Source organism: Myodes glareolus, chromosome 7 (genome assembly GCF_982192425.1).
Source record: "Myodes glareolus chromosome 7, mMyoGla1.1, whole genome shotgun sequence".
In the NCBI taxonomy this organism is placed as follows: domain Eukaryota; kingdom Metazoa; phylum Chordata; class Mammalia; order Rodentia; family Cricetidae; genus Myodes; species Myodes glareolus.
This window is the reverse complement of record NC_142032.1, coordinates 18,015,198-18,039,229: the sequence shown is the minus strand read 5'-3', so window position 1 is coordinate 18,039,229 and position 24,032 is coordinate 18,015,198. Positions and strand designations below refer to the sequence as shown.

Genomic DNA, 24,032 nt, shown 5'->3' with positions numbered 1-24,032 from the left:
TGCTTGTACGACAAACACTTTACTGACTGAGCTCTGCCTCCTATGGCTATTTTAACATTTACTATGGGTCAGTGTCTTCTAATTCAGTTTTGCTCAAATGTCATTCCAAGAACATCCAAACCGTGTGGGAAATGGGCTAGTCCTGGAACCCAAAAAGCTTAGTTTAGCCCCTTCCATGGCTGACCCTCCCCAAACATGTTCTAAGGATGCTAATCTTGGTGATTCAAAATACAGCACAGCACAAGCATCATGAATTCAAGGACAGCTCTGGACCATAGTACCTGCTCAAAGGCTATGGATCACAGTCCCTGCTGGAAGGGGAACAGATACAGGCACATTAATGACCATGGCACTCAGGCAAGAAGTTATAGTCTTTAAACTTTTCTGGGGGCTGGGGAAATGACTCAACATTGAGACCACCTGCTGCTCTTACATCAGACCAAAGTTAGATTCCCAGCTCCCCTGTCAGGAGGAATCCGTAATTCCAGATCCAGCATGCTCTCCTGACCTCTACAGACACTTATGAGAATGTATGAATGCATGTGAATATGTAAACATACATACATACATACATACACACAAGTAAATTTGGACCAAGTGTGGTGGCACACGCCTTTAAACCAAGCACTCAGGCGGGGGCAGGCAGATCTCTGAGTTCGAGGTCAGACTGATCTACATAATGAGTTCTAGTACAGCCAGGGCTACATAGAAAAGACCTGTCTCAGAAATAAACAAACAAACAAACAAAACAGGACCCTTGCTTGCTCTCATTTAATTTTTTTAGACTTTGTTCCACCTTGCTCAAGGTACTTAATAGTCCTATCCAAACTGAATAGTCCAACTGAGGACAGGGGTGTGGCTCAGTAACAGAGTGTGGGGCCTTGGTTGGATTCTCGTGCCTAGACTCGTTCCCATGTTTACATGCCATTTTTTTTATTCATAGCAGGTTACATGTCTCCACATATTTAAATATTTCCCATCCCTATTTCCTCCCATGGTGCCCATGTCTTATACTTAAGGCCGCCTCCATCTTCCATATTTCCACTCCACAGACTTAGTTTGTAATCATCTTGAAGACTGCACATGCAAAGCATCTTCAAGCCTTTATTTTCGATGTGTGGATGTTTTGCTTGCATGTATGTCTATGCACCACATGTATTCCTGGTGGCTGCAGAGTGCAGATGATAGTGAATTCCCCTGGAATGGAGTTACAAATGGTTGTGAGCTGCCATGTGGGTGCTGGGAAGTGAACCCAGGTCCTCTGGAAGAGCAGTCAGTGCTTTTACCCACCGAGCCATCTCTCCAGCCCTGGACATACGAAACTTAAAGCTATAAAAATAATGAAAATATTCACAAATAAGATTTTATAACATGTCATGCAATCCAAGTGTCCATCAGAAGATGAAAAAACAAAATACAATTATTCAACCTTCTTAAAAAGGAAAAAATAGTAGCATATACCATAGCATGAATGAAACTTGAAGACATTATACTAAGTGAAATAAGCCAGACACAGGGACAAACACACTCAGGAGTCCACTTAGATGAAGTTCTCAGATCAGTCAGAGCACAGAGACAGGAAGAACGGCAGTGTCCAGGGCCGGGAGAGGAAGGGAATGGCCAGGGAGCCAGTGTTAAGTGGGCATAGCCGTTCAGTTTGGGAGAACGAGCAAGTTTCAGAGGTGGATGTGAGAGAACTAATGATACAAAACTGTACACTTCCTGGGTTCAAAATGGTAACGCTTACGTTATATTCATTTACCACAATAAAAAAAAATCAACATGGCTAACATATTATAAAACATGACTGAATGTAGAAGAAAGCCAGGGAGACATTATTTTTAATAAGCAACATATAAACACTATATCCACAATCCTGAATAAACTGTTAAAAACCTGAGATCATGAGTTGTAAACTTTTACCCCAGTAGATACTGATATCAATCAGCTTAATGAGTAATTTCCAGCATGGCCTCTGGGTAAAGGTCTAAACCTGGTACACACTGTGGACACAGAACATCCATCCTCCCAGTTCTGGCCTTGTGCCTACTCTGTGCCCCAAAACAACCTCAAGCTCCAAATCCAGGCGCTTGCCTCTAGATTCTTGCTGGCTTCAACCACTGGGTTAGCAGGGATCTAAAGGCAGAGGCAGAAGCTGGTTCCCTCCCTGCTGGGTTGAGGTGGTGATGTTGCCCCATCAAAGGTTACAGCCATGAGGCCTTCTCCTGCCCAGTCAAGTGACGATGCCATCCCTCTGCTCTGGAGCAGGGTGGCTCCCCTATTAGCCTCGGTTTAAAGTATAATCCTTTGTTATTTTCCCCAAACCTGTCTATTCTAAGTTGAACTCCTCAGATTCTCAGATGGAGTAAGCCATTATGGAGCAATCCTTTTGTACACTAGAACTATGTGTGACCTATGTGTGACTCTCACTGGCTGAGGACTAGGAAGGATTTTCGGGGCAGAGAGAACACTGCAAGGAAGAAGGGTGGAGTCCTGGGAATCTCGAGGAGATGCAGATGAAGGAGAAGATAAACATGCTATTGGTGAGATAAGGTACCGAGCACATGGTAGAATAGGGATAAAATATGGCTTAATTTAAGATGTAAAAAGCTAGTTAGTAACAAGCCTAAGCTATTGGTGGAGTATTTATAATTAAGTCTCTGTGTAGTTATTTGGGAGTGGCTGGCAGGACAAAGTTGACCAGTGGTCCTGATGAAAAACTTGGCCCACAGTAAGTTCTCTGCTTCTACTGAGCCCCAGATGACACAGACCCAAAAGATGCCTAGAGTTTTATGCATTGAAAAAAAAAAAGTAAACCGAGAGTAGAGGAAATTCTACCAATAAATGTAAGTGAGAGAGGTCAAGGATATCAATTTAGAAAGTTTAAAAACCGTATTAGGGAGCTGGAGATATGGCTCAGCAGTTAAGAGCATTTGCTGTTCTTGCAGAATGACCCAAAGAAGGTTTGGTTCCCAGCACCCACACGGTGGTTCACAGCTGCCTATAACTCTAGTTCCAGGAGATCCAATGCCCTCTTCTGGCTTCCAGAGGTAGCACACAGGCACATGGTACATATACACACAAGCCAGCAACACACTAAACACACAAAATTTAACAAAATCATCAATGACAAAAAACTTAAAAAAAAATACTAGTGCCTGGGCCCACCCTTATTCTCCCTCAGAACTTAGCAAGTCTATCCTCTCAGAAAGCGCGGTGACACTACCTACATCCAGAACACATCCAGAACAAGGATGTCTCCCTGACTGAAAGGCAGTGGAGTCTGCTGTTTCTCCTGTCTTTCTGGGTATGCTTTATGAAGATCTTGAGATTTCCCTAGTTTTATAACTGAATTCTCCAGAAAATATGACCTCCAGGGAATGTCAGGGCCTGCAGAGAGAAGTGATCACCGTCACAAGCAACAGCGCGCACCTTTCTGACAACACAGACGAGTGTGCTTTCCTCCATGTGGAAGGACAGGAGGTGTCAGAACATGAAGTCTGGAGCAGCTTCAGGAAGGAAGGAAATGAGAGAGGCCAGGACACAGCATTTCCTCCACGGCTCTGTGCCGCTGGCAGTTGACTTTGGACTGGAGGTCAGCAGTTGCTGCCAGGCGATTCTTCAACGAAAGGACCAGAGGATGAACAGGAAGTAAATGCTACAAACTGTGGGGACCCCTCCAAATGCAAGAGGGAGTGCCATAGGGCTTTTCCTCAGCACCTCCTCCTCCCCCATCTCTAGTGAACTCTGGTTCTAGGACCTGTGGACCCTTGAAACAAAGGAATCACACTCTGGCTTGGAGAGGAGGATTTCAGAAACTAAGGTAGAAAAATAAGGGCCTCTGCAGCAACAGCCTACCTTAACCTTTCACCTGCAACGGTCGTCACATCTCAAACTTGTCCCCACAAGAAAGGCAGCATTTTCAGCCTGGGGTCAATCACGGAAGAGCCCTTCAGTCCTCAGAGTTGTAGCAAACGCCATGCAAGAAGACACTAAAACTGTCCCGGCAGGAGCTGGAACTAAGGCTAACCTCCACCCAGTGAGCTAACGTTCCCTCTCTTTCTCAGTTTAATCTCTTTTTTAAAAAGAAAATGCCCATACACCTTTACATCGGTTTTCTCTTTTTGAATAAAACTGTGTTAACAGAGGCAGGCCCCACAACTGATGTTTTGAGATCTACAACATTTTAAGGCATTTATAGGGGAATTTGTCTTTTCAAAACACTTAACCTAGTAGCTCCTTAAAGTATGCTCTCAGACTGACATTTCTTAAATCATGTGTGAATCTCATTTATGAGTGAAAATCTAAAACCCGCTGACTCGTCACCAGATAAAGGGACATGTCTGAGCTGGGCAGCTTCACATCTTAAGATCAGGAGCCCCACCTCAGTGCAGATGTCACAGAATTTATACGATAGCGGTTGCACAAGTCGAGATTGGGTGAAAGTTTAAAGTGAAACTCGAGGGTGCGGCGGCAGATAGCAGCACAGTGGGCAAGTGGAAACAGGCAGCCCAGAGGCGCTGTCAGGAGAGGCCAGAGAGTATCTGCCCACACGGCCCCAAGCAAGGAGTCACCTGCTAGAGATCTGGGACGCAGGCATTGTGTTTCTTTTCTTATCTATTGGTTCGAGTAGGAGCTTGCCTTTCAGCCTCAGAAGATTTATAAAGACAGGAATTCCTTTATCCTCCAGCCCATTTTAGCCTGCAAAGTATTCTTGATGTTTTGGAAGAAATAATCAAGAAAGGGATTAAGAAAACTGAAGATTCGGAGAGAAAGAATGTGGAGGAAACTGGTTGGCTGGATTTAAAAATATCATCAACTATTCCCAGGGTAGGGAATCTGGGTCATTTTAAAGAGTGTCAATATCCAAGCACCATGGAAAACAGGCTTGTAGCTTTACACACAACAAAAATGACCATGGCCTCTTAGAGAAGGTAGAGTCACCACACTAGACAGAGCTCATTTTCAAGGTGGACAAGAGAATGCACCAAGGTGCAACATGCCCAGCAAGTGACTTAGATGGTTGAAAAGGACGTCCTAACAGATGGTCAGGCCTTCCCTTCCCCCAAATACAAAGGACCACACCTCATGGGGAAAGTGTATGGAAAAGTGAACGAGCAGAGCTTGGAATTTCAGTCTCAGCGCTCACTCACTCTTTACAATTTTGATTTAAGCTTTGGTTATTAGTAATAACTGAATAAAACACACCAGGAGCTAGCAATTTTCAATCTGATTTGGTAAGGGGTGCCACTCCCCATAAGCGTAAGGAAGGAGAAATGGTTGTAATTATTTTAAGCTAAGCTGAAGTTTGGTAGGAAAGGGAGTAATATAATCCTCTGATAGAGCCCCGCAAGGTCAGACAGCACGCAGGATGGCAGCTAATGGACAACACTGCATGTGAAGTCTGGCATGCGCACAATAACAGGGCCTGGAGGGTGAGCAGCAAAGTCAGCCCCAGACTGCAAAACAGCAAAGATGGGGCAGGCATGGTGGCATGTGCTTTGTGTTCAAAAACAGCCTGGTATACATAGTGAATTCCAGAGCAGCTAAGGCTACACAGTAAGACTCTGCCTTAACCCACCCATTCCCCACCAAGAAGAAAAAAGAAAAGAGAAAAAAAGAAAAAAGGAAAAAGGAAAAGGAAGACAAATCTAACCCTTCTAGGAGATGGGGCGATTCAAAGTGGAAGCGATTCAGGTTCACCTCACAATTATGGAAATTTGAAAGTGAGCCACAATATGTAAGAAGTCAATGAATCTGGGAATTCATTTTTTTTGTAAGTTTTTTAAACCTTTATTTTTATTTCACATGTTTGAGTGTCTAGCTTGCTTATGTCTGTGCATCACATGCATGCAGTGCCCACAGAGACCAGAAGAGGGCGTCAGATCCCTTGAGACTGGAATTACAAACTGTTGTGAGCCACCAGGCTGGTGCTGGGAGTCTAACCCAGAGCATCTGGGAGGAATGGGCAGTGCTCTTAACTGCTGAGCCATCTTTCCAGCTACCACATTATTTTAATAGCAGTTGGGATAAGATCAAGCTAGGAAGAAATAGGGAAAGATTTAAATCACAGATTGCCAAGACAGAGAGCAAAACCTGGGCTTTAATTATGGTACAGATACTGATGGTAATGTCTGGCAGTTGACATAGGCTGAAAAGCTAATTGACTTACAGATAGCAAAAACATGTAATCACTGGGCAACAAATTACCTATGTCCTAGAGCAGTGTTTCTCAACCTTCCTAATGCTGAGCCCTTTAGTACAGCTCCTCATGATGTGGTGACCCCAATCATAAAGTTATTTTTGTTGCTACTTCCTGAGTTTTGCTACTGTTATGAATCATAATGTAAGTGTCTATATGTTCTGATGGTCTTAGGTGACCCCCGTGGAAGGGTCATTGGACCCCCAGGTTGAGAACCACTGACCTAGAGACTCCAGAGCTCTGCTTTGGGCCAGCACTATGATTCTTGCTCAGACACGGGGGTCAGAGGTCATTGTTCTGTCTAGTTCTCCACACCATTTTGCTTAGCTTTTACAACAATAAGTAAGGCTGGATAGACGGCTCAGAGGTTAACAGCACCGGCTGTTCTTGCACAGGACCAGGGTTCAGTTCCCAGCACCCACATGGCAGCTCACAACAGTTCTTAACTCAGTTCCAGGGATCCATCACCCTCTTCTGACCTCCAAAGGCACAGGCATGCAGGCAATGCGCACACCTGTATGAAGGCAATACTCTCATACACACAAAGGCAACAAATAAATCTTTCAAGAAAACTTGAAAATATAAAAAAAATTAATAAATAAGGAAATCTATCCCTATGTCATCCAGGAACTTAGACCGACTTTAAATGAACTGGGAATTTCCACTCCAGAGGAACTGGGCCTTGACAAAGTGTAAACTCCCCTCTATGGGCTTCCCAAGGACTCACTGCTATTGCTACTTGATTAAAACAGTCGCCTGGAAATTTTATTTGAACAAATTTTCCTTTGAGTATCAAACCATGTAATAGTAACTTGGACTTTAATAAAGGGAAATGAGTTTGAACTGAAAAAAAAATTAATAAATGGTTGAAGCTTAGCAATGCTTTTCTGTGCCCACTGAGATGAGTACTTGCCCTCCCTTATCCTGGTAGTGCTACTGGTAGTGACATTTTCAAATGCCAAACTTTTGAATTCTTGGGTTGGATGCTAGTTCTTTTTAAACTGAAAGTTTTGAGTTGCAACTATTTAGTTAGAGATTTCTATACTATGCTCCCAACTATAACTATATATAACTATAAGATATCGATAACTCAATTCTCCCCCTTTCTCCCACACTACCGGTATGTACACACGAGACCAGCACTACCACTGAGCTACCTCCCCAGTCTATAAGCCTCTTCTCTTGTAAAAGACCTTGTCAGACTTAACAAGTGAGCGCCTGCCTAGCCTCAGAAAGTGAACCAGGGACTCTCTCTCCCTTCCTCCCCCTCTGCAGGCCCTTTCTCCTCTGGCTCTGGCTCCTCCCCTCTCGCTCTGGCTCCTCCCCTCTGGCTCTGGCTCCTCCCCTCTCGCTCTGGCCCCTGGCACACACTATTCTACTTTCTGCACAGATCTGTCCCTTCTGGACGTTTCAAATTCTACTGAACTCATACAATATGAAGTCTTGGTGTCATTCTCTCAGCTCAGTGTTTCCAAGGCCATCCTGCCATTTTCAAGTAGAAACTCTCAGTTTAAGGCATGTGGAACCATTATGCACAGACTACAAAGCCAGGTCAGCTGGATGTGTATCCCGGCTCCATCCCTCGCTAGACTTTCAGGATTTAAAACAGACCGCTCAACTTTTCTGCATCCTGACTTCTCCACATGTATGACAGTTCACTAGAACGGGGCTTACAGTTGTAGTGACACTTAAATGAATTCATATATGTGAAGAATTCAGACAGCGCCTGTACAGATAGGATTATTTGCACTGAAGAGAGCCAATTCTGGGATGATATTTTCAACATCTTTTCTTTTTAAATACAGGGTCTTACTATGTAGCACTTGCTCCATAGACCAGGCTGGCCTCAAACTCACAAAGATTCACCTGCCTCTGCATTCTTAGTGCTGGGATTAAAGACATGCACCACCATACCTGGCCCTCAAACTCTTTTTCATAGCACTGAGGTGTTACAATGTTTTAAAATGAAAGATTCTGGGGCTGAAGAGGCAGCTCAGTGAGTAAGAGCTCTGGCTTGTCATCAAAGGACCTGGGTGCCAGCATCCGTGCCAGCACCCATCAGCAGGCAGTCGTAACCATCTTAACTGGAGTCCCGGGGATTCAGCATCCTCGTCTGGCCTTCTTGGGTACTGAATTCATATAACACAAAAATAAAATAAGACAAATCTTTAAAATAAAATTAGAGATCCTGAGGAAAAGGAATGGGGGAATGTGCTAATAAGTGTTTTAGGTTCCTTTGGGGAATGAAAATGTTCTGGAATTAGAGACAACAGGACTGGGAACACACTGAAAGTCACCAACTCATATACTTACTGGGATGTTTTAAGATAGATGATTATTTGAATTTTAAAGAGTTAATGTCTCTTCTACTTCAGAAATCTCAATACTTTACTCAAAATGGCAAAGGCTTACACGAATGCTCTACCTTGAAAAATGGCAGACATGTTAACAGCTTAATCAGTCCCATCCCTGAAGCTTTACCCGAATTCGTATCTTAATAAGCATTGTATTCTTGCAACTTCTACCTGCTCTAGAATGGTAACAGGGTAGCACAGTGTTACCTGCATGTTTGCCAGGTGGGAAACATCAAAGAACAATTTGTTGGGCCAGTGAGATATCTCAGCAGGTAAAGGCACTCAACTGGTGACCCGAATTCAATCCCTGGAGCCCACGTGGTGGGAGAGAACTGAGTCCTGCAAGTTTTCTTCTGACCTCCACACATGTGCTATAGCAACACACACACACACATACACGCATACATGTAAATAAGTATTCTTAAAAGAACAGTTTGTGTGTGTGTGCTGCTGAATACTGATCCCAGAGCCTAATGCACACACTCCACGCAGAAAATAATGAGCAAACTTAAAATGGGAAATCATTATTTACTATTAGATTGAATTAATAAATATATAAATAACAGGATCTGACCCTTAAGTGAGACATCATTAGTTTCAATTTTCTCCTCCTTTTTCGTTTGTGTGTGTGTGTGTGTGTGTGTTTTACACAAGTCTTTTGTATCCCAGGCTGGCCTTGAACTCACTATGTAGCTAAAGATGGCCTGCCTCCACCTCCTAAGCACTGAGATTATTGGCATGTACCTGCCAACATCTGCCATGATTGGCCACGGCACCTGGTACATGGGATGTGATACAAACCCCGCTGCACGTGTGCTAGGCAAACTCACAACTAAGTGAGCCACACCCCCAGCCCTAGCTTCAGTCTCTGACTCTAACTAGTTTCAACTGTCTAGCTCTGTGACCTCGGGAAAATCAATAGGCAACTCCTTGGAATGTTAGTTTCTTCATCTATAAATTAAGATAATAGTCGTCCACTTCACAGTGTACAACAAGGATTAAATCTGAAATGTCACTAAACATCCGGAACACCTCCTAACAAAAGGCAGGCACTCAGAAAATGCTGGCTGTGGTGACACTGGTCATGGGTCAGGGGGAAGAGTAGGGGCTAGAGGTGCTTGCAGTGATGGTGCCAATCATGGGGGAAGGGGAGGGACGGGGAGGAGGACCATCATCACCCAGACTAAATGCAGCATAAATAATACAGCCAAAGCAGCATTTCTGGGCGGAGCTAACTTCTCTAAACTACAATTGCGTACTTGAGAAGAGGGAGAAATGTGACTCTGTGGTTACTGATCATGGGGAAAGAGCAGAGGACACCCCTTTCTACCAGGCAGTATGCAAGCTGTGTGTTCTTAACAGCCACAGGGTTTGGCAGTCACAAAGGAGATCCCTATGTATGGGTCCAAAAAAGCCTTTGCCAAATACCTTCTGGGGATAAAAGGAGGATATGAAATTAATTTGTTTACTTACATAAAAAATGCCCTGTACTTCTAGGAAAGAACATTGGCTCTGCTGTTAAATCATCAGACATAGCCATCTGCCTCCACCTGTCTTTTCTGAGGATCCGGCACGCTGCCTCCCAATCTCATCTCCCTTTCCCTTGCTCCTCACTCTGTGGCTAGAAAACCGCAAACCCGCACACTTCTCTCCGCCTGGGGCTCTTCCACCCGCCATCTGCAGTAAAACTCCTCCGCTGGGCAGACACACCTTGTTAAGACCCAGTCCCCACCACAGGTTTGGCTTCATCTCCTGCCATCCTCCTTCTAACCATGCACCCCAGTGTCAGGCAAACCAAATGCCATGCCAGCACTCTGCAAGGCCCCACATACCTGTGCACCTGCTCGGCCCTCTGCCCAAGTGAAAACAACACAGGCAGATAGCAACTGTCCTCATTGCATAGCAAGAATGCAACGCAAGGTCAGGTGGAGTGGCGCCTGGCTTTAATCCCAGCACTCAGGGAAGCAGAGGCAGGCGGATGTCTGTGAGTTCAAAATCACCTTGGTCTACAGAGTGAGTTCCAGGGCAGCCAAAACAGCCAAAGCTACGGAGAAACCCTGTCTCAAAAAAACCTTGTAATTCAGCATTATAGTCACACCACCAGCTTGCAACCCTAGGTGGCTTTCACCTCTGTCACCATCTTTTGTATGCACTGTCGCTCCTTGGTTAGGCATAGATAATGAGTATTTTGAGAAAAGGTTTTACAGTGTACTTCATGCTAGCCAGAAACGCACTGTGTAGCCCACGCTGGCCTCAAACTTGTGGCAATCCTCCTGCCTCAGTCTCCCAAGTCTTATGATTACAATCATGTGCCTACATGCCAACCTGAAGCCCTTCTTACTTTTCTCTCATCATTGCAAAGGGAGACAACAGTGAGGCCTCAGGGCTGCAGATCGCCCTGATTAACATCCGCCTTGCAAAAAGCTAATTATAATTTTAAGCATTTCAAGTCATAATAAGAGATAACTGACCCAGTTTGAATTTCCTCTATGGAATATAAGAATAAACTTTGAGCATATTGGCCAAATTCACTTGGAAGCTTTTCAGTGACTTACTGTTAACTAATGCTTTAATAAAAGCAAACCTATTACTAATATGACCAATCTCCTTAGGGCTCTATGCAGTTCACCGAATGTCCTTCTCTGTGTCTTTGTTTATTAACTATTTAACTTTAAGACTAAATGTGACACTATGTAAAATACTGACACTGTGTAACTGAAGGTTCCTCTCCCACCCACCAGTTCATGAATAACCGTGCTGAGGCTTAATATTAATTAAAACCTGTTCAGTCTATCAGCTCAGGCTTATCATTAACAAGCTCTTACCATTTAAGTGAACCCATTTCTATTAATCCGTATATGCCCAGGTGCCCCATAGCTTACGAGTAATGCTTTGGCATCTTACTCCTTCAGCAGCTGCTGACATCTCCCAGACTCTGCCCCCTTTTCCCTATATCTTTGCTTGGATTTCCCACCTGACCCTATTCTGCTTGGCTATTGGCCAAATCGGCTTCTTTATTAACCAATGGTAATAAAACATATTCACAGCATACAGAGGGGCCATCAACACTGATATATTTTCTTCTTAGAACCTTTGAATCAATGACAGATCAAACTTCAACAGCATTCATGTGTGTTACTTGACCACTGGTTTGCTAACCTACAGAACCATCAGGTGATGGACAGGCAAATGCAACAAACCTCCCAAAGTAAAGGAAGAAAGGAGAGGAACCTGGACGTCTTCATGTCCACAGTGATCCAGACACTAGAATCACTGACTCCAGACACCGGCAGCAAGAACCTGGGGTACTGAAATCTGTGGGTTCAGAATCTTCTGTATTAGCATCATGACATCCAGTCCTGAGAGCTGCTGAGTCTCTAGGACCACAACAGGCGCCTGTAGAGTGTGATTCCAAAGCAAACGCACTCTCCCCTCACTACCCCTCCAGGGGTCCTCAGTGCTTTCCCAGAACAGATCAACACTGTTAGATGACATCCCAACAAGGTCCTGCCATAGAGCTCTGGAAATCCTTAAAGCAATACACAGTCCCTAAAGAAGAAAGCTAGAGGCACCCCCCCCCTCCACACCCAGCCCTAGGGAACACAGAAACTGCCTTGCCAGATAGTTACAAAATCCTTTCAAGGCACAATGTGTTTATATGGAAATGGCTGGCTACAGATAATGTCACTCTCTGACACCTGGAACACTCTAGAAGACTCCTCAGAAATGACCTCAGGGCGAGACCAAATTATATGGGCTAGTGAATTCTATTTATAGTGACTGAGCAATTTGGAACCTTTTGCAATGGCCATCAGATGAAAGGGTAAGTTGTAAGCTAACTCACTATAGAAACTAGAGTGAAATTGAGCCAACCAAGCTATTTTAAAAATCCATATTGTAGGAAACATTAGGAAAAATGGCCAGTTTCTTCAACAAACAGATTATAAGCAAAATATTTTTAATTTAAATTTAGAACAAATTAAAGACTGCTTAAGAAATGGATGAATTACAAACTCTGTCATTTCCTTGGATCTATCTTTTTAAATAAATTATTTAAGAAAATAATGGGGCTAGGGAAATGGCTCAGTTAAGCTATACAAGACTGATGACCCCCAGAAGCCACGCTGGACTCAGTGGTACACACATCTGCATCCCAGTGTGTCCCAACAGCGAGGCAGAAGGCAGAGACAGGACCATCTCCAGAACACGGCAGCACAGCGAGGGCCTGGTTTGTGCAGTAGCAAGAGGACTCTGTCTTGAGCAAGATGGAAGGGCGAGGGCCAGCACCTGAAGGTTGTCGGACCTCCACAAGTGCACTGTGGTACATGTGAACCCACAAGAGACACACATAAGCAAATAAATACATATATTAAATTAATTAATTTAAAAAATGATGGTGTATTTCTGTAATCCTGGCACTTGGGACACCGAGACAGGACCACCATAAGCTTGAGGTTAGCCCTCGTTGGCCTTGGTGCACTACAGCAAACAGCAGGGTCTCTGTGGATAAACTAATCCAAACCCTAATGGCAGAGATCTGTTTCAGTCAGCAACAGAACTTTACAGAAGGTTCCTTATCAATATACATTGAGCGTCTCTACCTTAAACAGGGCTAAAGCATCACCTTCCACATAATCATTCTGAAGATTAAATGAGCTAGGTATTTATGGAACTGGCTAACAAGCTCACTGCTGGCATATTATATTATATTAACTATCATATCATGTCATCATATCATATTGGAGATAAGGTCTACCCCATAAACCAGGCTGGCCTTGAACTTGCAATCCTCCTTACAAGTAAGTGTGCACCACCATCATCGGTTCTAGCTTCCCTTCATTTGAATTTGGAGAGCTAATGAAACTCTGTAAATTGGACAGACGACATACCAATAACTAGAGTAAGACACTCACTGCCACATTTACTGCTACAAGAGAGACAGAGACCTGTCGACTGGGAGAAAGTGAAGAGACAGAAAGACACGCGTGTATAGGAGACATGCGTGTACAGGAGACACGCGTGTACAGGAGCAGCTCTGGATCAGGCCAGGGCAGCAGCGCTTGGGACCTGACTGAGTAGCTGGAGTGCTGAGCAGTAGGCAGGGGCCATGGCCTCGGGACAGCATTACCACGACCTTGCAGCAGTTGACTGCTAACATCCCACACCATGCTGTGAATGTGACTTCTGGCACAACAGCCCAGAGTGAGATCCAGAATAATACTTATTGTCAGAAACAACAGAAAAGGCGAAAAAAAGTGTCTACTTTACTAGGCATGGGAGGAGAGAACAAACTAGAAAGAGGAGGTCATGGGGTGTGAGGCTGGGGAGTGAAGCACAGCTCGGCACATCCATTGCAACTTTTTCTGCTGACGGCGCAGGCTCATTTACACTAAAAGAATCAAGGCATGAGAACAATGCCCAGTGTGCACATGGCCAGGACCCGTGGCTGAATGTCAGCACCAACCATTCTCTCCCGGTCCCTCTCCCATCACAAATCCTTACTCTGCTTTCAGGAAAAGGCAGCATGCTCTTCCTACCCACAGCAGAGGCTGGCACAATGGCAGTGTCTCTCTGGGTGGATGGTGTGCCTGGCTCTATTCACATTGTCAGGGAGCAATGAAATCCTACTACCCACCCTCACCTTAGAAGGAGGCGAAGAAGAGTCGTTTCCCATTCTGTGGGTTTCCTGTCTCTGGGTCACAAGACAGACTCACTTGTAGGGGCGCAGTGACAGAGGTGCCTGGGAAAACTTGACAGAAAAGAATCTTGTCTTTGTAGGGCTCTCTCTCTCTCTTGAGGGATTACAGAAAGAGACAAGGATTAATGCAAACTGAAAATAAACACTCCAGCAAATCAGGAGAAAGGGATGATCATGAGGAGGAAGCGCACTTGTGTGGAATTGAACTTGCTGATGATAGGAATGTTAACTTAGGAGTTTGTTCACTTCCTGCTCGTTACATGTCTGTATAGGACAGCCCACAAGACAGAGATTAGGGAAACAAAATGACTATGTGGAGGTTTATTTTGGAGTCGAAAAAAAACAAAAAGCAAAGTGTGTGCTACTGTATACCTAAAGACCCAGCACTTGGAGGCTGAGGCAGGAGGATCCATGCAAGTTCCAGGCCAGCCTGGTCTACATAACAAGTCTAGCAGGCCAAAGACCGGGACTGCACACTGAGACCCTGACTTTAAATGAAAATATGTGAAGAAAGAGGAACCAGGGACTGAACTGATGCTAAAGGGTAAAAATCATCAAAGTGGTACCTCCTGCTCCCAGATTCAGGACCCTCTCTGTCGGGCTCTAGACCATGGATGCTCCATGTTCAATTACAGTGCTGAGCTTGGTGTACAGTGCATGGTGGCTCTCTTGGGCTCAGCCAGGCGACCCAGGGGCTTCTCTCCCCATACCTAAAGCTAATAATAGCCTGCTACCCTCCTTGATAGCAGGAAGGAAGGGGAAGGGGATCAATATGAGATCAAGGTGAGCTCAGCTTATCTCTGAAAAAGGAAGAAGGCACTGAAGCCCTGGTTTAAGCACATCCCCTCCTCCACAACCAGATGGTAGTGAAATAAAGCTTTTAAGAGGTTGGCACCAAACCCAGGATTATAAGTTTGCTTTTCTATATTTTACAAACTTTCTGTGTTTAATACATACAGTTTTTTATAATGGGGGGGGGAGTACTGATCTGAAGTGGGAGAAAAGGAACAATGGTAACTAACGGCCCAGCAATCCACCCACGAGCATAACTGTCACTGGAGAGCCATCTGCGTCTCTACCTGCTAAATAACTGCAGTTTCTCTTGAAATATCCTTAAGATTTACACCTGGAGTAGAAACTGACCCAGAGTAAGGGAACTGGTTTTATTGACGATCACACTGAGTACAACTGCAATGCTCACTGTGACCCCTCCTCCTTCACACAGCTTTTTCAGTTTTGACTCTCCACATCAGAAGGAAACGTGTGAGCTCACTGGGAAACAAGTTTGCATTAGACTCTTGAGATTTGACCACACATTAATGGATGTAGAGTGCAGAAATATCGAAGCCTCTTATTTATGTTCTGTTAGTAACAACTTAACCATAGCGCGTCAGATTCGGGTTTGCAGCTGGAGTGGAGCCATCTTATTTCCTGGAGGAAAAATCTGGCAAAGTTGTCCATAAGGTTTAATATCTATCCAGCCATTCTTGCTAGAAAAGCTCAATAAATTACAAGCAGGAGGAAACACCTGCTCCTGATAAAGGGTACACATATGAACGGAAGCCTTTATCCCAGCACTCAGAGGCAGAAACAGGTGGATCTCTGTGGGTTTGAGGCCAGCCTGGTCCATATAGAGTTCCAGAGCAGCCAAGACAACATAGCAAGACCCCGTCTAAAACAAAACCAAACCTATCAAATATTAAACAAATGAAAAACTGCCATACAAAATGGGAAAAAAATTAGGCTCACTCTTTTCAGCTTCTCAAGGACGCATCTGGTGAAACATTCTGACACGGTCCTGGAAGCCCTGGCCAACGCTATAAGAAAAGAGAAAGAAATAAAGCACAAGGATGGGGAAGAAGCTACACAACCACCACTGTTTCAGGGATATGATTAACTACTGGGTGGGGGGAACTAGAAGACAAAACGAATGACACCCTGAAGCGAGGCTGTCACACACAAGGTCTGTTTAGAACAATCAGGACACAAGATCTACAGACTCGAATCCCATGGCAACACCTGCCTCTGCTCTTGAGAACTGGAGTGGATTATTTTATTACTATCAGTGTTACTAGTTTTGAAATGTCGTTGGTAGACTTGGTCAAGCCCTCACTGCGCTGTGCTGATGGGTTCCCTGCAGAGGCTTCATGGTACCTCGAGAGCTTTCGAAGGCACAGCATTCTTTGGTCAGATTGCACCAAGCCTGACTAGGACTATAGTCACGTTAATATACAGTTTGTACCAATTTAAAGACATTTCAACTCCAGCCTTTTAAATAAATTTAAACTCTTTTATTTATTTATTCATTTATTTATCTATTTATTATGTATACAATAGTCTGTCTGTGTGTATGCCTGAAGGCCAGAAGAGGGAACCAGACCTCATTACAGAAGGTTGTGAGCCACCATCTGGTTGCTGGGAATTGAACTCAGGATCTTTGGAAGAGCAGGCAATGCTCTTAACCGCTGAGCCATCTCTCCAGCCCTCAACTCCAGTTTTGATGAAATCCTTTAACCTTCTTTTCACAAAAGATTGACAATGCATAGTGTATGGGACACTATTGAAATTTTCAAGAAAATACAGAGTTGTCTACAGTAGCATCATCCTAAATCTGACTGGGGAAGCTAAGCAGGGTTGAGTTTGGTTAGTTCTTAGATGGGTGCTGCTGGTTTAAAAAAGAAAGAAGGAAAATACAGAACTGAGAAATACCAATTTCCTAATTTGTATATTTTGTAGCCCCACAAAGTAGGCCAAGGTCAAGTTATAAAAAAAAAAAAGGTATTGCTCCTAATAAAAAATGTTCGCAAGTTTTCCTACAGAAATGCACTCATGTTTCAGAACAGCAGAGCCAGAATTTAGTAGCTGGCACAGAAAATGAATGAAAAAGCCATGTTAGGCATCTTAAACTACAGATTGCCATCTAGAAAATAAGAAATATGAGTCACTATAGGATCAGAACATAAAGTCTCAAGAATGCCCTTTTGGTTTCATGAAGGAGTTTAAAAAGGGGCTGAGGACAGCTCGGTGGGAGAGCACTTGCCTAGCATGCGCGAGGCCTTGAGTTTGACCCAAGGTACTGATGTGCCTAGAGGTGAAAAATCGATGGAGACTGGGCCCAAAAGGATCAGGGAAACGTGACATGCACAGAGGGCGTCATGAAGCAATGGCTGGACGTTAACATTTGGTTGTTCCAGAAAAGAAGCATACAGGAGCTCCTGGTAATATTGTTAGAACTCTTCTGTTAGTTTTAAATTAATTCCAAGCTCTAAAAAAAATGCTAAAAAATAAGAAGAGTAAGTGGAAAGACATCTTACATGCTTTCAGGTAGAACACATTACCATTACAAAGATATCGAGCCTATTCAAAATAATCTACAAATTTAATATAATCCCAATAAAAAATCTCTCAAAATATAATTTCTGAGTAACTTAATGAATGTGCTCCAAATTTATAAGGAAAAGTAAACTTTGGTCCAGGAACAGTTACATAAACCTTAAAATGAATGAGTCGCTGTGTTGGCCATCAGAAGATGACCATGACATCATTATAGTAAAAAGTGGAGCAACAAAACCCGGAGCAAGAACTACAGACCAGTGGGACAGGCATGGAGCTATAGGACAGTAGCCATGGAGACCACAGAGAAGGGGAAGGGTGCCGTGGCTCAATAAAAAAATAAGCTTGGAATTTTTTTCTCCCCCCCCGTCTCCCCCTCCCTCCTTCTGTCTCTCTCCTTCCTCCCTCTCTCCCTCCCTCCCTCTCCCCACTCCTTTCCCCTGTCCTACCCTTGTGAGATGTTATTAAAAACCTGGCTCATCAAATGGAGGAAAACAGAATAGAGCTGGATGCAACACTGATAAAATGTCTGTAAGAATTAAAGTCATAGATGTGACCCAGAGATCGCATTTTAAAATTTTTAATTTCAATTTAATTTTTAATTCTCTCTCTCTCTCTCTCTCTCTCTCTCTCTGTGTGTGTGTGTGTGTGTGTGTGTGTGTGTGTGTGAGGGCACTTCCTGCGTTAGTCAGAAAAGGCATCAGATTCTCTTTGGTGCTTAGGAGTTGCCTGATGTGGGTCCTAGGACCTGAGCTTGGGTCCTCTAGAAGAACAAGTGCTCTTAACCACTGAGCCATCTCTCTAGCCCCAGGAAGGAATTTTTAAAACAAAATTTGGGATGCATAAACCTAGGTTAAATAATTTATTTGATAATATAAAATTAAGGATTTATTTTGACCAAAGAAAAACAAAGAACAGAACAGAGCAGATGAGAAGAGAGCATCAAAGTACAGCCGCACCAAGGAGCATTTCCATTAAGTCACTCTGCACCAGTGGCACCACAGATATCAACAGATGACACAGAAAGAGCTTGCAGGTACATGAAGCTGTATGTCTAAGAGATGCTTGAAATGACCAGTAAGACAATAATAGGCTACATATAATGGGCCAGGCAGTAATTTCATTAATACAATTTCTGTGTGGTTATTTCAGGTGTAAGCTAGCCGGGTGGGACAAAACAAAAGGACCCACTCTCCCTACAAAAATCTGCCAGTTCCCATGTGAAGATTTGCCACTTGGATTGGTTTAATAAAAACCTAGACATGAAGTATAGGCGGGACAGCCAGACACAGAGGAGGCTGGGAAGAAGGAGGGCAGAGTGAGAAGAGTCATCAGGAGATACAGAGGGAGCAAGTCACGCTGGAGGACAGCCACGAATCACACAGCAAAGCATAGATAAGAAATAAGGGTTAATTTAAAATGTAAGAGTTAGCTAGTAACAAGCCTGAGCTATTGGCCAAGCAATTATAATTAATATTAAGTCTCCACATCAGTTATTTGGGAACTGGAGGATGGAAAAGAAACATCCAAATACAACAGCTATTGTAGAAATGAGTCTGGGATCATTTACTCAATCTCAGTCCATGCAAGCTCATATGCAAGAGTGTCCTTCTAAGCTCACATCCCACAGAAAGGTTACATGGCTTTCTAAGCACACACAGGAGGTGTTCACTGCTGTAACTACTGCAGTGTTGGGGAGTAGGTCAACCTGAGTGCTCACCTGTTACACAGAGAACAGGCAACTGAGCACATGAAGCAGGAGCACACACACCAATAGCACTCGGGGGGAAAGAAGACCCACAGCTCTAAAGTTCAAACACATAAATCAAATACCTCCACCTTGTAAGACCCTACTCAAGCAAAACACGCAGTGAAAATGAAGTGAGCACCTGGAAGGAGGGGGCAGTTCGGTTGCTGGAGCAATGGCTCAGTGGTTTAGAGCACTGGCTGCTCTTCAGGACCTGGGTTTAATTCCTAGCACCCATATGGTAGGTCACCACCATCTTTAACTCCAGTTCCATGGGATCTAGAACCAGGCATGCATGCAGTACACATGTACACATACAAGCAGAACACTCACTTATATAGAATAAATAAATCTTAACAAATGTTTAAAGACACATGGGGCAGAGGAGTGGGATAACAGAACTGAAAACAAAAGAAATCTTTTAGATTGTGATTAAAACAGCTAAAACAGGGCAGAGCATGGTGGCGCACGCCTTTAAACCCAGCACTACAGAGAAGAGGCAAGCAGATCTCTGTAGGCTCAAGGCTATCTACAGATGGAATGCCAGGACAGCCTGGGCTACACAGAAAGACCCTGCCTCAAAAACAACAGCAACTAAACTCAAATGGACGAAATTTAGGTCTGTTTCCTTCTTGAAAGTTCCAGATTTCCCTGACAAAGATGCTCTGGCTGCCAGATCTGCGGGTGAGTGGCAGTTTTGATCCCGGTTCAGGCAGGAAGGGAACTTAGAGATCGGAAAATTTGAAAGTGAGAAGATTCAAAGGAATTTTTTTTTTTGAGACAGGATTTAACCACATAGCCCTGGCCAGCTCCAGGTGGGTTGGTGTCAAGCTTTCAGGTCATCTGAAGTTTTTATGTTAAGAATCTCATCATCCTCCTTGCTCTTCTTGCCTCCCTGAAGAAGTACTTCACATGACCCAAAATCTTAAAATTCTTGAGCAAGAGGAAACCCAGTTATTCTGTAGATGAGGAAATGAAAGCCCAGAGAAGAATTCTGATTTAGGGCCACACAACCTTCTCTCTCTCTCTCTCAACATCTACTCTCAACCTTTTTCAAATGACAGAGAAAAACCCTGTAAAGGTTTCCCCCTTTCTCAGGGTGGAAGCCAGATCTTTTATAATGGCCTATACTGAGGTGCCCTTTCCCACTCCCACCACCTCTTAATCTTTCCCACGCCCTCCCTGCCTGGCTTCTGTGACCTTGTCAGCCCTCCCACCTACCCAGCATGCTCCTGCTCCAGTGTCTGGCTGGGACTTGCTCCACCTCTGCCTCCGACTCTCTCAGTCAAGTCAGAGATCAGGCAACCTCTCAGGAGAGGCCCCCATTGCTCTGTATAAAAAGTGAAAGCCCCCAGCTCCCCCTCCCCGTGTTTTCTATCTACACATCTTGGAATTTCCCATTATTCTGAGGATCGCTAAGCTTGCTTCCGCCCACTGTCTCTCAGAGGCTGTATCTCACCAGGCCTTTACCCACTTTCCTCAGCCTTCTCCCTGACTACTATGGTAACGCCCGCCTCATAGAAGCGCTCCAAAAATACTTGCTAATGAATGAATAAATGAATGAACAAACCACTCAGGGTCAGAGCACAACCCTCGGACTCACACTCTGCACAATACCTTAACATACTCTCAGTTCGTAGTAGTCACCTATCTTCAGACTGCAGAAAAGACTTGCAAACTCAAAGATGAAATAACTCATTTTAGCTACTCTGCCTACTTTCTTCCCTGTGGCTGCTTTTTATTTTACTTTTTTTTTTTAAGACAAGGTTTCACTATGTAATGTAGCCTTGGCTGGCCTGAAGCTCACTACGTAGATGGTGGCTGTGAACTCACAGAGATCCACCTGAGGATTAAAGTCGGGAGCCACCACACACCGCACCAGGCAGCATGGCTTTCTGTTAAACACCAAGGATTAACTGCCTAAACAAAAGTTAGCGCCCGGTATATATAATAGTTCTTTCATGGCAGAGGGTGTGTGTGTCGGGGGGTCTGGCAATGGCTAGGACTGTCCATTTCCCTGCTCTCCAGGCCAGAGGCTACCTCATAATGAACCCCCGACAGCAAGACTGAGTTAGCCAGTCTTGAAATTATTTTATCCAGATGCTTTCACGGCTGCATATAATAGGAAACCATTCCATATTCATTGGTGTAGAGCTTTTGAGAAATATTCTAAATTAATTTTAAGAACACTTTAACAAGAAAATATGCTTGAGAATTTCATAGATGAACCTGTAATGGTGACAAGTTATAAGTGACATTAACTGACTTGTTTTCTGCCCCAAAAGACAGAATAATAAGCCTGGAAACATAAGCCAAGCCTTTTATCTGCCAATAGGTAGCAAGCCTCTTCTTGTACTCTGTGAATCATTCTTTAAAATCCACCCCCAAATTTAAGACTAAACAATCTGTAGCTTAAAATATTACTTTGCGTTTATTTCAGCCCAGTACAGATCAAAGTGACCCAGAGGGCTGGGAACAGCAATGAATTTGAAGCACGGAATGCACCATGCAGAAAGGGTTTCCTTCTAAGGCAGAAGAAGGGGTTCTTTTCTGAGACATCCCTTAGGATAATCTGCACACGTGGCGATTAAATATCCAAATGTAGTCTGCTCAGCCCCTTGCCAGGAGCGGAGCTGTCTACATTAATGATGAACAACTCGCATTAGCTTTCAGATCTTAAATGGTATCTCAGGACCCAGGATTTCCCGTCCTGTAGGAGAGAGAAAGTCGTGCAAGCTCAACGGGCACTCTGGGGGAGCCCTGCCCTGCCATGTGTGTGGAGGAAGAACGTGAAGAGGGGTCTCTGCAAGCAAAGCGGGAGAACAGGGTCAGAAAAGAACGGGTGAGTGGGGAGGAAAGGTCGGGAGGCCTGCTTGGGGGATTAAAAGACCAATAACTCATACATATTTGAACAGCATCTATAAAGGCTCCTTTCAGATGTCAGCCGAAAACATTCACGATGTGACTACAGCACAGAAGTTATCCGTTTGAGTCAGAATGTTCTCGACGGATTGGAAAAATCACCTGTGACAACATGTACCCCGCTCCCACGCCAGACTTAGCGGTTCTGCACTACACACCAAGCTCTCAGTTCTAGACACTAACACAGAAGCATGAGCAATGTGAGGGGGCACATGTTTCACTTATTTTAGTCCAATACTCATTATGTAAGTGGGAGAGTTGGAAGTAATAACGAAATTGAAGGTCTCTATATAATAGTATAGAATTAATCCCCCACAATAGAATAATAGAATTAATCCCCCCCCCACTCCCAGCTGTACTTGTTGTCACCAGGAGCGGGTCTATTTCAAGTTAATGCTCAAATCAAAGACTTTAGCAGTGGAAGAGGGCCTGAGAGATTATGTCATTCGGTACTTTAAAAGACTGGAGTCCTGATGGACACAGTAACTTGCACGTTACAGCCTGGCTCTGCTTTTGCTTCGAGTTTGTATCAATGCAGTACTAACTGAGAAATTAGGTCGGTGTGTCACAAAATTCGACTGTGGGTTAATCAGCTCTACCTGCATTGTGGCGCTTGACTAAGTAAAGTGGAGTCTGAACTATGCTTCCGACCCGTGCATCGGTGTCGTACTAGCTTGTCACATACCACACCATTACTAATCAGGAAGTTTCACGAGGCGCTCTGGTGACTGTAAAGGATTACTGTAAGACAGACCTAAAGGCAGCTTACAGAATAACGACAGCGCAGAAACATTCACTCTACATACGACGATGCTTTTCAGGTTGGTTTTTACATTCAACCCTGCGCCCCCAACACTCTTCGAGGTTCTTTAATACACATCAGACACCGGCCTGTTTGGTCATCCCAATATCCCTTTATTCGAGTGACAGACAGCACCACCCTCCTCTGACACACGGATGCCTGGCAGTAGTGCAGGCGTCCTGGGTACCTAAAAACTCCACTAAACCAAAGCTGCATCTCCAGCTAAATAGTACTTTAGGCTTGCTTGAGAAACCATCCCTGCCTGCTTGTCACGCAATCCCGGCCTCGCATGCCCACCGGCAACAGCAGCGACAAGGGACAGAACTGGGGCTGAGTTCTTCAGCTCCAGCCAAGAGGCAGCGGCGGCTCAGTGACAGCGTCTCGGCTGGACACCTCGGCCCCGCGCCCGCGCCCGGAACGGCCTCTAGAGCTGCGGGAGCCCCCGGCACCCTGCGGCCGTGCGTGAGGACAGCGAGGGCCCGTGGCGTCCCAGCCTCACGTCTCCGAGGGCAGCGCAACCCGGAGCAGCACAGCAAGCCCCGCAGGCGACCGTCCCCGCCACCCGGCCAGCACCCGGCCCAGCACCGACCTGCTCTCTACGCCCGGCGTTCCATCCGCGCACGGCCACTGGTGGCCCGGGCGGGCCGCGGTCACCTCCCCTCGGTGGCGGCGGCGGGCGGGCCGATCCGGGTGACTCCGCGCCGCCCCGCCTCCCTTCGTGCTGCTTCCGCCCCGCGGCCCCCAGCTCCGCTTCCCGCGCTCGCGCCCCCTGGCGGCAGCCCAGCCCGCAACCCCGCCACGTCAGGGCCCGCGCTCCCAGGGTCTCTCCGGGAAACTGAGGCAGGGGCCGTGAGTTGCTCGGACTAATATCAATTCCCAACCCCTACCCCGCCCACCCGCGCCACCTCTAACCTAGAAAACTCAAATTCTCCGCTGCGCGATGAGCTTTTGCCGAGGTGAAGGCTGGCCTCGAA

General features: G+C 45.0%; 1 protein-coding gene across 3 annotated transcripts in view; it reads right to left on the bottom strand.

Annotated features, from left to right (window-relative positions):
* The window catches only part of Dnmbp (dynamin binding protein), a 101,705-nt gene extending 77,952 nt beyond the window's left edge, over nt 1-23,753 (bottom strand). For 2 of the 3 annotated variants that reach the window (XM_087907872.1, XM_087907874.1), the window contains exon 1: nt 23,648-23,753. The gene's annotated coding sequence lies outside the window, so the exon portion shown is untranslated. Of the gene's footprint in view, nt 1-16,003; nt 16,072-23,647 lie in introns of all 3 variants that reach the window. The other variant, XM_087907873.1, reaches the window with a different exon arrangement.
* Nucleotides 23,754-24,032: the final 279 nt, after the last annotated feature.